Here is a 12,340-nt window from a genome sequence, read left to right as displayed (position 1 = left end):
GTGGGGGTGGGTTGGCAGTTGGATTAGATGATCTTACACGTCTTTTCCAAACTTAATGATTCAAAATTTCTGTAATGATAGGGATGGGGTGTTCTTCTGGGGTGGTTTTTTTTTCACTCCCAGGCTGGTGCTTTGCTCAAGGGGCAGCTGGCACTTCTGGTTTGCAATGGAGCTTTCATGAGCACCAGGCTGTTGATCCATGCCATGAGCTATTGCCACAGATGTGACTCCAGCCCTGGCAGGGTCAGCAAACTGGTGCAGGAGCTGTATGACTGGGCAGCCCTGCCCCAAAGCACACCTGGCTGCGCCCAGACAAGCTGTAACAGGTTCAGCAGCAGCACCTTTTCTCTTGCTAAATAAAGAAACTTCTGTCTTGCAGAGCCCAAAGCCCTCCCTGAAAGACTGAAAGGAGAGCGGGCGGGTAGGACAAAGGGGCTGTGTGTGATGTTTAGGGTTTGTTTGTTTGGATCCTGGTAGAAGGGATTCACACGGAGCAAAGAACACTGACACTCAGAGGAAAATAAGTTCTCAGTTTTAGAAAGAACAGCAGCTTCCAAGCAGCAGGACTCAGAAAGTCTAAGCCCTAAAGATAAGATGACTGCCCCAGGAATCACATTTTTATTAGTACATAAAACACATGTCACTTTACCATAAGTATCTGAAGCACAGAGTGAAATAACCCTCCAGCGGTGAAGTCAATATTTAAATCAATATCTCTGGCAAGGAAAATATCTTACTCATTGATACAGATTGGATTTTCTTTTCCTTATGAATCTCTCAGGAGGTAAACAGTGCATCTCTCTTGTAAAAGCAACCAAACAGCACGGCCAGGAAGGTCTAATCATTCCTAGAATCTAACAGCATAATACTCTGAAATTATTAATGTTGTTACAAATGTCATTTGACCTTTACGTTAAGGATGTATTTTCTCTCCAGAAGAAGGTACCTACATTATTTTCATACATTATTTTATGGAGTGTGAGCCATTGGTAACTGCAGGTGACTTGGGTGGCAGCGTGGGGCACTGTGGGATTAGCTCTTTGCGTTGTGAAGGTACCTGTTGGTCCTATAAGAGATATCAGTGTCTTCATGCTAACTGCTGCCACATCCTCCCCTTCCATGAACTCCAGGGAAGCTACATGGCACCACAGAGAGGACTGCAGGCTGCTGAGGGCAGGAAGAGGGGCAACAAGGACATTATGCCCCAGAGGCACGTCAACACCTGGGCTAGAGACATACTTTGCCTTACAGTGCTATCTGCCATGGGCAGAAGTACAGCAGTCTGAATGCTGAGTGCTGCTCCCCCCAGTTCACCATAAGCACTTCTTACTAACTCAGGCTGTCTCCTTTCCTCTCCTTTCAGCTCTGCGATAGTCTGGTTCCTTTCTGCAGCAAGACAACCCTGAAACAAGGGGAAAAGATCATCCCATTTCCCATCCTGATGGCTGAAGCGTTTCTGTGGGAAAAGGGAGCCACAACTTTGCCTTCCTTCAGGATGAGGAAAGTGTTAAAAGCACATTTCCCCATGCTAGGACAGACACCCTCACTTGTAGGCTATCCTATGAAAGATGGGAACTGACACCACCATGAGGACATCTTGCAAAGAAAGCAGCACTGAGTGCATTTCTACCAGAACCTTTAGGTGTGAAGGATGCACATGCACCAGCCCCAGGTGGGACTCCCAGTGACTCCCATTCCCCACTGCCCCTTACTTGGACACAGAGGCAGCACTCAGAGTGTGGCCCTGGAGTGGGATGAGCTGCAGTGGCAGCTTGCACACAGATACCTACAGCCACCTCATGTTCTGCTTCAGGCTCCCAAATGCGTTGGCTTGTTTAGTACCTGCAGAACACCCTAAGCAGCTGCATCCTGTTAAAATAAACAGTGTAGCCTTGAGGCTACTGTTTTAAATTGTTACTAGGTGCCTCTCAGCCCAAGAAAAAAATAGCTTCTCCATCCCTTGCAGCACTGCATCCTTAAAGGTGACAGATGATATACATCCTTCAGATCATACAAATGATTGTCACTAGGGGTGGATGGCTTCTTAAAGCTGTCACTGTATAATGTAAAAATACATTAATTTGGTGCAAATGAAAAATCATCAAAACTGTTTCCCCCAGGTTATAATCCCTCCATGGAAATACCCTCCTTTCTCTTAAAAACACAATCAAAAGAATGTAAGCCTATAAAGCCAAATGTTTCCTGCTCAGTAGTGGTTGATTATTCAGCAGGGTCTGTTGAGTGTGGTTTTAAATGACCAAATGGGCTTTTTCCTCTCCTGCTTCATGACTTTAAACTTCTTGAGATTTTTCATACAAGTACCAGGACAGGGCAACCCATGGCACATTGTTATGTGCCTCTAACCCCCACCCACAGAGGCTGCTGAAACAGTTCAATTTTCAAGCCACAGTCACTCTAGCTAAGAGCCGTTCCTCTCCAGAAGCTCTAGTGATAGGGTTAATGAAAGGAAGACAGTGTGTATCTCCAAAGTCTCTGTATAAATGAACCACCTTGACAGCTCCCCAGATGACACCTTTAAACTTACGCAGCATCACACAGGCATGCTTTGGTTAGAGGACACAGAAACTGCTTGGCAAGGGGAGCAGATGCTGATGCAACCTAACCATACTGAGTATAAACCTCTAATGGAGGAACAGAGATGGAATTAAACCAGCTCCCACCTCAGACTACATCTGCTAGAGTTTTGCATTTGACTTCCAAAGGGATTTGGTGGTCCCACTTCCTAGAGTTGTGATGCTGCAAGAATCCCATCTTATGGGGAGCAGAGGGTTTCCTAATGCACAGGGCCAGACCCCTCCTCAACAGGAACAAATGAAGGGAATAAGGAACCCATGGCTAGAGGTACCAGAGCCTGTGGTTTGCTGCCATTATTGTCCATGGGGATCCCTGTCCCAGCTGTGTGGGTACTGTACCTTGTATGGCCAACATATGACATTCATTAATGATTTGTCAATGAAGAATTAAGGGAAGAATGAGATGGTATGTCCACAGGTTTATCACTGAATCATTACGGTTGGAAAATACCACCAAGGCATCATGTCTAAATGCTGACCTATCCCCACCATGCTCACTAACCATGTTTCTCAGTGCCACATCTCCTCACACCTCCATAAATGGTGACACTACCACATCCATGGGCAGCCCAGGCCACTGCCTCACCACTCTTTCTGAGAAGCAATGTTTCCTAACACCCAACTTGAACCTCCCCTGGTGCAACTTGTGGCTGTAACCTCATAGAAGGTTTAGAAAAGTATGAAATGAAATGAGTAAATGTCCATTACCAAATGGACACCAAAGCTACCTCATAGCCCCTACATAGAGCTCTGACTTAGTGGGCCCAGTCCTGTAGTGCTTAGCTCAGAAAGGCACAAAGGGTTAATGTCAACTGTGACTTAATAGAGTTTGGGAACCAGTCCCCCAGATTTACACACTGGCATGAAAGCTGAGCTGGACATGAAGTGATCCTCATTGGGCAGCAAACTTAATGGCCAATGTCACTCTGTCACCCTTTTCCCATGAAAAGCCCCGCACCTTAGGTACTACCAAGTGCTAATTTGTTAAGAAACCCTTAATTGAGTGACAGTTAATTATTGACAGATTTGAACTACTTTATCTCTCAATCAAAACCTGGCTCTGTCCCAAGGGGCAAGCAATTTAACGGCCACAAAAGGTAAATGTGGCCACGTGGAAGCTTTTATGCTGGGGCCCGATGCTCTCCCTCCCCCTTACTTGGCTTCTGCTAAAATTTCTCTCTGAAGGAGCCGATGATTCCCCTGGTGATCACCAGCCCACGTCAAGGTGCTCACCCTGCTTAACCCCACTTGGCAGAATAGGAATTGCCAAGGGGACATCCATCTGGAGCTGCCTGAGATAAGAGGTGTCCAGTGTTAATAAACAGGCTTCCTCTACACCTCAGCAGGGCCTTCCTTTTCCAAACAGCCTTCCTTTAATGTTGAAAAATGTTTTTTTCCATTTACTCAACCATCATCGTGTCTTTGGTGGTGGGGGAGTGCTAAGGGAGAGGAGAGGAGAGGAGAGGAGAGGAGAGGGGAGAGAGGAGAAGAGAGGAGAAGAGAGGAGAAGAGAGGAGAGGAGAGGAGAGGAGAGGAGAGGAGAGGAGAGGAGAGGAGAACAACGAATATATCAGTTGAAGCAGTAGGAACAGCAGTTGTATTACAGTCATTCACTACGATTTTGCCAAACATTCATAAATGCTTTTTGCATCCTAAAATGCAACGTCCGAGAGATATGGCATCCCAATGAGGTTAATGAATGAATGAGGTGCCCTTGAAGGTTAATTTGCACAAACAAAAGGTCAGGGGACATCTTCAAAACAAAATATTGATTAAAGCAAGTTAAATGTTTTGACTTGAAGGAGACATGAAGGATTAAAAAGCAGAATAGAGCAGTATGGCTAAGAAAGGAACAGGAAAGAAAAAACCACCACCCCCAGACACAAAGGAAATGGTAGAAAACATATCTGAATCAGCTAGTCATCTGCTAACAAGCTGTAAAGATTTCCAATGACAAGTTGTCACATTAGTTTAGTGAAACTGAAGCAGCACTTATCCCTTTTCCTGTGCTTAATCTCTCAGCGCACTGCACAGAAACATGCTACCACGTTTAATAGGATTAGTTTGAGTCACTTTCTCTTCTCTGGAGGTTTTCTTTTTTTTTCTTTTTTCCTCCTTTTTTAAAAAAACTATTTATTTATTTTTTCTTTTTTAAACAATTTCCATCAATACCACCTTCTTGAATTAAACTGCAATGTTCTCAGCCAACTCTGCTTCATCCTCCTCCAAGGGTTCGCCTGTTTGCCTGCCAGGAGGGGTTGAGGAAGTCACCGACCGCGCAGCAACGCAAACCCGCACCCAGCGCTCCTCTGCCCCGCACACGCGCTGGTGATGCTCCCTGGATGAATTCACACCGGCGTAAATAAGAGCTGAATCAGGCCCTTGTGTCAAGGGGTGTTCTTTACACATGAAGTGCTTGGATGTATCCCACCCTTTTAAAAAGTAAAGAAAAAGAAAAGAAAGCCGGCAATGCGCTCACACAGCCCTTCCCCTCACTCGGAGTGAGCAGACACAGCGAGGAGAGTGATCAAAGAAAAGGCACTTCCAACAGTGAGCCCTTGTCACTTCCAATCCTGTTGCCATCCTCCAAAGGGACAGGGGGATCACCCATGGCCAAGGGCACATTTCAAAAGTTTTCTTAAGTTTCCCGCATCTGCTTTTTTTTCCCCCTAGAAGACAGAGATGCGAATGCAGAGAGCTGTCAGTTCGCAGCGCTCATTTTCTCGTCAGAGGCACCAGAATTTGGAGAAGGATTTATTTCTGAGGGGCCGAAGCTCGCAGCTGAGCACAGCCCCACGGCTGTAGGAAACGCAGCGCCGTGATCCGAACTTTGTGACAAGCAGCAAAGCGAGGGCAGGAGCAGAGCACCCACACCTCATCGTGGCTTTGGATCCAAACTTTGTCACTGTGAATTAATTGGGGGCGGGAGGAGGTAGAATCCCAAGCGCTCACCTTTCAGGCAGCGGCAGGGTTAGTGTATGTACTGCTGTGCTGGGACGTGAGCAGGGTGTGGGGAGGGAGGACGGCACCTGCAGAGCGAGGTGGGGCCGGGGGTCTGAGTGCCCCTGGGACAGACCGTGCCTCAGTTTCCCTTCGCTCCTCATTGGGTGACTGCGTTTCCTCGACAGCGCTCGAAGCGATGCTGAGCCCCGCGAGTGACAAGGCGCTGTCAGGGGCGGCTGTGTATGTATTATCGGCACCGCGCGGCTTCACCTTTACGCGAATCTCGGTGTCCTTTAAAAAATAGCAATAATAAAGGGGGAAAGAATTCAAGCGAGCTCATCTCCCCCCCACCCGCATCGCTCAGTCCCGCAGCGCTCCTCGTCCCGATGAAACCTTCATGTGTAACGGGGCGGACTCCCGGCGTCCCTGTACCTAAGGACGGCCTCAATGAGTGGCTCTCGCAAAGGACGGGGGCACCCCCGAATCCCCCCGGCCGGGACTCCCCGTCCCTCCCGGCTGCTCCCCGCGCACGACTCGGTTCTCTCTCCCTTCATTCCCCCGCCGCGTTCAGCGGCGTTTCCCCGTGCAAACTTTCGTTCGGCGCCGGCAGCGGAGAGATGCCGCGAGCATCTTCCTCCAGAAATCATTTTGTCCCAGCGATTTAAAGCGGCCGGCAGCGGGCTGCCACTACAGCTTGGGACGGGACAGAGTTCCCCAAAACTTTGGGAGCGCTGCTCGTTCGGTCCCTCCGCACCGCGACGCACCGCGACGCTCCGGAACCCCCCCGCCGCGGAGCCCCGGACCGACGCGCAGATTCCCGAGCGGTGCAGCCCCCCTGGGACCGACTTTCCCCGGAGTTTTCCCCCTCCCCGTCCGGTCCCATCCCATCCCGTCCCGTCCCGTCCCATCCCGTCCCGTCGGCCCCACGCAGGTGCGCGGCAGCGGCCACCTTCCCGCGGGGACGGGGCGGTCCCGTCGCTCCCCCCGCCGCCCCCTCGCTCCTCTCCCGCTCCTGCCAAGTGCTCCCCGGTCCCCCCCCGGCCCGTCGCAAGGAGCCCTCCGATTGGGCGACGGGCCGGGCTAACGTCACCCGGCCCGTGACGTCTAGTCTTCCTGTTTCCTTCAGCTGTGTCTTAAAGTAAATCTTGTGGCGGTGCGGAGCGCTCGCTCGGCTCGGCCGGCCCAGCCCAGCCCTGCCCCTGCCCCGCTCCTCGCTCCGCACCCGCTCCGTGCCCGCTCCGCTCCGCGCCGCCCCCGCGCCGCGCACACCCCGGCCCCGCACCGCCCGCTCTCGCCCTCCCTCCCTTCGCCCAATTACAATATTCAGCGGCCGCGCGTGCGTGCGCGTGTGTGCGCGCGCGTGTGTGTGTGCGTGTGTGTGTGTGTGTGTGTGTGTGTGCGTGTGTGTGTGTGCGGTGTGTGCATGTGCCGGGCCGCCTCGCTCTCTGTCCAGCGGCAAAAAAAAAAGAGGCTCAGTTTCGTCGCCTTTGCACGGAGTAAGTATGCTCTCTCCCTTTCCTCACTCCCCCTTTTTTTCCCCCCTTTTCCTTTGCTTTTCCAGCCCGTTTCTTTTATATATATATATATATTTCTTTATTATTATTATTACTATTATTATTTCCTCTAGAAAAATAACGAACAGCGGCAAAGAGCCGCTCCGGGCACCGCGCTCCTCTTCCAAAGGAGCGAAACTGCCTCGACTTCACCCCCGAGCGCCGGCGGTTCCCCGGGCATCGCTCCGCTGGGGACGCGCAGTGCGGGCGATGCTGCTCCTCCGTTCCCCCCGCCCCGCGGCCGCGTTTTGTTCCGTCCCCGCAGCCCTTCGCGGGGCTCCGCGGCTCCGTTCTGTTGTTAGGCGCTCCCTCCGAAGTTCCCCATCCCTCGCTTTAAACTCCTGCGAGCCTCCTCTTTGTCTCGCTTCTTGCCGCCCGGCTTTTTGTCTCCCCGGTTTGCCCGTCCTTTGCGTGTCGCCACTTCTCTTTTTTTAACCCCGGTCGGGAGGGGCAGGGACTTTTCAGTCTCCTTCTCCTGACTGCGGTCACTTTTGCGTTCCCGACGCCGGGACGAGCCGCGGGGTGCGGGAGCGGTGCGGGGCGGTGGGTACCGAGCGGCCGAGAGGGATAGGAGCGCGGAGACGGGCGCGGGTGTGGGGATGAGCGCTGCTCTCGGGCCGGTCGGTCTCTGTTCGCCAGGGCTGGGGGCTTTAACTTTCCCTTTCCCCGTGACGGAGATCTTCGGGGCTTTTGCCGGCCGGGAGCGCTTTGCCGCGCGTCGAAACGGAGTTGAGCCGGGTGCGCTCGGGGCAGCCCTCGGGGAGGGGGAGCCCAGGGACCAGGGAGCGGTAGGCGGGGGGCCGGGCCGTGCAGGTGCCGGTGCCGGCCGTGGGGAGCCCCAAGGAGCGCCGCACCTGGCCCGGCCGCAGGGCACGGCCGTGGGAGCGCCCCTCCGCCTTTCCCCGCCGGAGCGCCGCCGCTCCGTTTTGCGTTCCTTTTCCGCGCGGCTCACCTTTAGCGGCGGTGCTGCGCGAGGGGGGTGTGTGTGTGGATGCAGTATCACCTATAGGAGAGGTATCGGCAGCCCGCGAATTGGGCTGCGGTAAGAAGTACGCAGCGGGCTCTTTTTGCTCCCCGTTAAATGATCGGCAACCTGTGTCCCAACCACCGTAGCGTACGCAGCCAACTTCCCTGCAGGCTGCTCTGAGGCCTCTCGGTTTGTACTTTTTATGTCTCAGTTTGTCTTTTTATGACCAGTCTATAGATGAGGATTAAGTCCTAAGAACGGATACATTTTGAAATTGGAGTTTAATTTGATTCAGGGGAGAGATGTAGATGCTGCCGTGGGTAGGCTCCCGAAATTGGTTTGTTCTGTCTCAGTCGATGGCTATGCTAACTCGTTGTGGGGCTCTGGTGTAACGGCAGGATGGAGAGTTGGGGAAACCTTTGGAGAACTTGGGCTGAGTTGGTGGCAGGAATCTGCCGTGCAGCCATGTCAGTGCTGTGAGTTATATTTTTCTTGGTCAGTGAAATAACAAGGAGCAAGCTGGTAGAAAAAGAGGAAAACCTGTTCAGTTCTATACCATGAACAGCTCAATTTTCTTCTCCTTGAAGACCTTTCTCGTAGCAGTGCAGGTGGCTGCAGGAGGGCAGTCATCTCCCCAAACCAAAGGCCTCAAGTAGGGAGATGCTGACTGCCACCTGCCAGTTTGCTCCCAGCCTGCGTGGGGCCGGGCTGTGGGAAGTGCGGGACTGCTGGGCCAGGCCCTGCTGGACAGGCTGAAAGTAGTATAACCTTGGAGGAAATCACCTTCTGATTTTTACTTCTTGTTGCGGGGAAATCCTAATGAAGCAGTTGTTGCTATGAGAATAATGCACATTATTTCTTCCATGTTTCATGGTACGTCCCAGCTAAGGGAGTTAGATAAATCTCCCAAGAAAACTTGTACCAAAGCCCTACGGAGAAAGGTAATACTTTTGTTAGTTGCTGAAGTGATTTCAGCACTGAGGAGACCTATGGGGAAGGAGTATCATCTGCTCTCAGATTCTCATTGCAGTTTTGTCTGGGCAATGCTATTGACTGGAATAATTTCATCCTGTGCTTCCTGGCTGCTTCTGGCAAAGCCATGACCAACGCAGTGCTTTGGAGCGAAAGATTTGCATATTTCTGGTAGCAGGAGCGTGGTGAATTCCTTGTGTGGTGTTGGTGCCGTGAGCTGACACGGGGCAGGCAAACACCAGACCTAAGAGTTGTTGACTTGCAACAAGATAGGGACAATTTCAGCTCTATGAACTTAGAGGTCCTTGCGTTCAGCTTATTTCTTGGCTCTCTTGTATTCCATGGCTGTTTCCTATCACTTGGGCACCTCAGGTTAGACCAAGTCCCTTCAGTAAAGCTAAGTAGAGTGTGATAAAAGATAAATATCCTTCATATCTCAAAGGTATATGAATGAATCTCAGAGAAAATGATCTTTTTAGGGAGTTAACAAAGCTGATTACAGAAATCGATTCTGTAATAATCAAATAAATATCTAATGTCCTATTCCTTTCTAAAGACCATTCTAGCCAGTGGTTTGGGAGCAGGGACTCTTTGATATGTAAGAATTGATCCATTCCCACTTAGCATGTCAGTGCATGTCCCATGGATATACAATAAAACTATTAGGAAGTTCTTTATAGCTGCATTTTAATCAAATCTCCTTAAACAAAAGTTTCAAAAGTAAATTTGCAAATAAAATAGTGCAAGCTATTTTTTTGGAGTGGGCTCGGGAAGTGCCGAGGCCCTTGTTGCAGGTCTGGGCTGCATGGGAATGGAAAATGTTCAGTGTCCGAGGAAGCCGCATTGTGTGCATTGGGGCCCGAGATGCAGAGCGTGAATTTAACACAAACTGCACTTGGCAAGTAAGGAGTATCAAGGGTGACATGTTGAGCACATTTAACCTTCACAAATCTCAGGATATGCAACTCAGAAAGAAATACAGCTTACATTGTCAAGATCTATGTGTAAATCTTTAGGAGCTCCATCTCTAAGTGCTATAGCTATATGGAGACAGGGGGTGTACAAAATGGTTTTGATACAATATGTGGCCAAATAGCGATACTGTATAAAGGACACAAACTTCCTAATTTTTTTTCCCCCAAGACTTCCCTGTTTACCTAGGTCTAATCTCTCTACGGTCCAAGGCTGGGGCTTGCATCCTGCTATACGGGGCTTTCCTTGAGGTGTGAGCTGATGTTCATCCTTCAAGACCAAAACATGAAGTGGCAGTACAATGTCCTTCCCATTTTGTCAGGCTAAAGTAGAACCGTTCCTCATCTATAAGCCATGAGGGATGTCAGCCTTAGTACTAGTGGTCTGTAGGCTCAATGTAACATCAGGGCAAATGGGAACATTGCTGAGCACTTGGCTTAGGGGTGCCATACCCCTGGTGCTTCTCATGAGGGCAGGAGGGAGCATTGCTGCGGTGCACCTCCTGCTGCTGGTGCAGGGCTCAGGGAAAGGAAGATGGGTGCTAGAGAGGAAGGATGCGTGGCAGTGACCTTCCAGCCGGGTGCAGGACAACCTATTTCCTGCACTGCTGACTCAAGGGTACAGCGAGCCCTCCCCATGTGTGTCCTTGGTTGGGATTGGGCAAGAGAGTGGGAAACAGTGTTCAGGAGCCTAAAATTTGCTAGGAAACGTGCAAAACTGGGAAAATGACATGAGAGTTTTGGTGCAAGTGTGGGAACATTCTGCTGGATCTCAATCAAGCATAACTTGACGGCAGAAGCGGAAGGAAAGGCATGAAGGTTTTTGGTGCCGGTTGTTTTTTTCTATTGGCAACTGCTGTCTTTACGCAGAATGCCTTCAGAGTACTGTACGTGCAGCAAACAAGGGCTCTTACAGTTATCTTGCAATTAGTTTGTATCGCTTTCAGGTGAACGCCGCTAGGCTGGAAGGTCAACCTTGACCCTTGTTTGCACCATGTGGGTATCTACTGCTGAACAGCTGGGGTGGTGTGTGGCCCTTTCCTGCCCCCAGTGTATAAAACCCACCCTTTGGAAAACCCAACTCCTCTAAGTTGTTGTTTATTTTTTTTTATTTTTTTATTTTTTTACTAATAGAAAAGGAAAACACGAGCATTAGAGCTTGAGTCTGCTCCTTTTGAAATTCAGAGAAAGAGGGAGATGGGTTTTGTGACCTGTGCGGTCCAGTAGGGCCCATTCTGTCACTAGCAGGTAGTGGGATTTTGGTACCCGAGCATCTCATTAACTCAGGTGCAGGTGGTACAGCCGGGCACTGTGGCAGTGCTCCTTTATTTGGCCTCCAAGCTCCACTTTCTGATGTGATAAGGACCCATCTATGAAGCCAGTGTCTTGGGAATGATATAAGGTTCTGGGTTACCCATCTGAATTCAGGACTTTTTTTTTTTTTTTTTTTTTTTTTTGAGATTTATTTTTTTTTTGTCTTTGACATCAAATCTCTGAAAATTCTTTTAGTGCATCCGGAATACGTGGGCAAAGGCTGCAGAATAACCATGACGTTACTAAGTGTTAAAAGCTTTTTATTATTATTATTCTTTTTTTCATCCTGGTTGCAAACTAAGCATGGACTCCTGTCTTGATTTTACAGATTATTTCATGCTGAAATTATGCCTATTTGCATGGGTAGTCATTCTTCAAAACTAGCCACAGATGCAGTCCTAGGGAGCACGTAGATGTTTTTACAGGTGAACCGAAAGAGATGGGAGCAATTCCAAAAAGTCTGCATGCTGCCTTTGGCAATATACCCTGTTATTGTGAAGATTGTGCTCTGTTAAGCAAATGTAAAGTTTAATATTAGATAAGCGTCGCATGACAAATATTTTAATTTTACCAAACATTAAATTTAAGAAACGGGAAAGAGCGTTCGGAGCTTTCTGTGCACTGTGAGTTTAGCATCTCTAGTTAATAAGTCACAAATTATGTCAAGAGCCTTTTACAAAATGCAAGGAAGTGTGCTATCTTTTTATGCTCTGTTCCTGGGAAACAATGAGAGTTCATATAAAGAGAAGGTATCTTCCTTTCTCACGCATTTGATTGATGTTACTTCTTTCATCTTCCCATATTTTTTCTCATCTTTTCTGCATGTCACTGGAGCTGAGATTCTGTGTATTCAAAATATCACACATGAGAAGGGCTTCACTGGCCATTCGAGATACTGTTCCTGGAGATTTTTCTAAAGCAGAGGGATGTGGCACCAAACATGCCTCGTTTCTGCTATGCAAAATATTTACTGTTGTGTAGGTCGGTGTGTGAAGCACCAAATTTTCAGGCTTTGGTAGTGGGATT

At 49.5% G+C, this 12,340-nt stretch overlaps 1 protein-coding gene across 4 annotated transcripts in view; it reads left to right on the top strand.

The window, feature by feature from the left end:
• Positions 1-5,655: 5,655 nt before the first annotated feature.
• The window catches only part of PROX1 (prospero homeobox 1), a 49,950-nt gene continuing 43,265 nt past the window's right edge, over positions 5,656-12,340 (top strand). Inside the window, exon 1 of one of the 4 annotated variants that reach the window (XM_015857342.2) lies at positions 5,656-5,777. The gene's annotated coding sequence lies outside the window, so the exon portion shown is untranslated. Of the gene's footprint in view, positions 5,778-6,723; positions 7,034-7,552; positions 7,634-12,340 lie in introns of those variants that run through there. The other 3 variants (XM_015857340.2, XM_015857343.2, XM_015857341.2) reach the window with 3 other exon arrangements.

This window comes from Coturnix japonica, chromosome 3, assembly GCF_001577835.2.
Source record: "Coturnix japonica isolate 7356 chromosome 3, Coturnix japonica 2.1, whole genome shotgun sequence".
Lineage (NCBI taxonomy): Eukaryota > Metazoa > Chordata > Aves > Galliformes > Phasianidae > Coturnix > Coturnix japonica.
The sequence above is the reverse complement of the archived record's forward strand: the minus strand, read 5'-3'. Positions and strand labels throughout refer to the sequence as shown.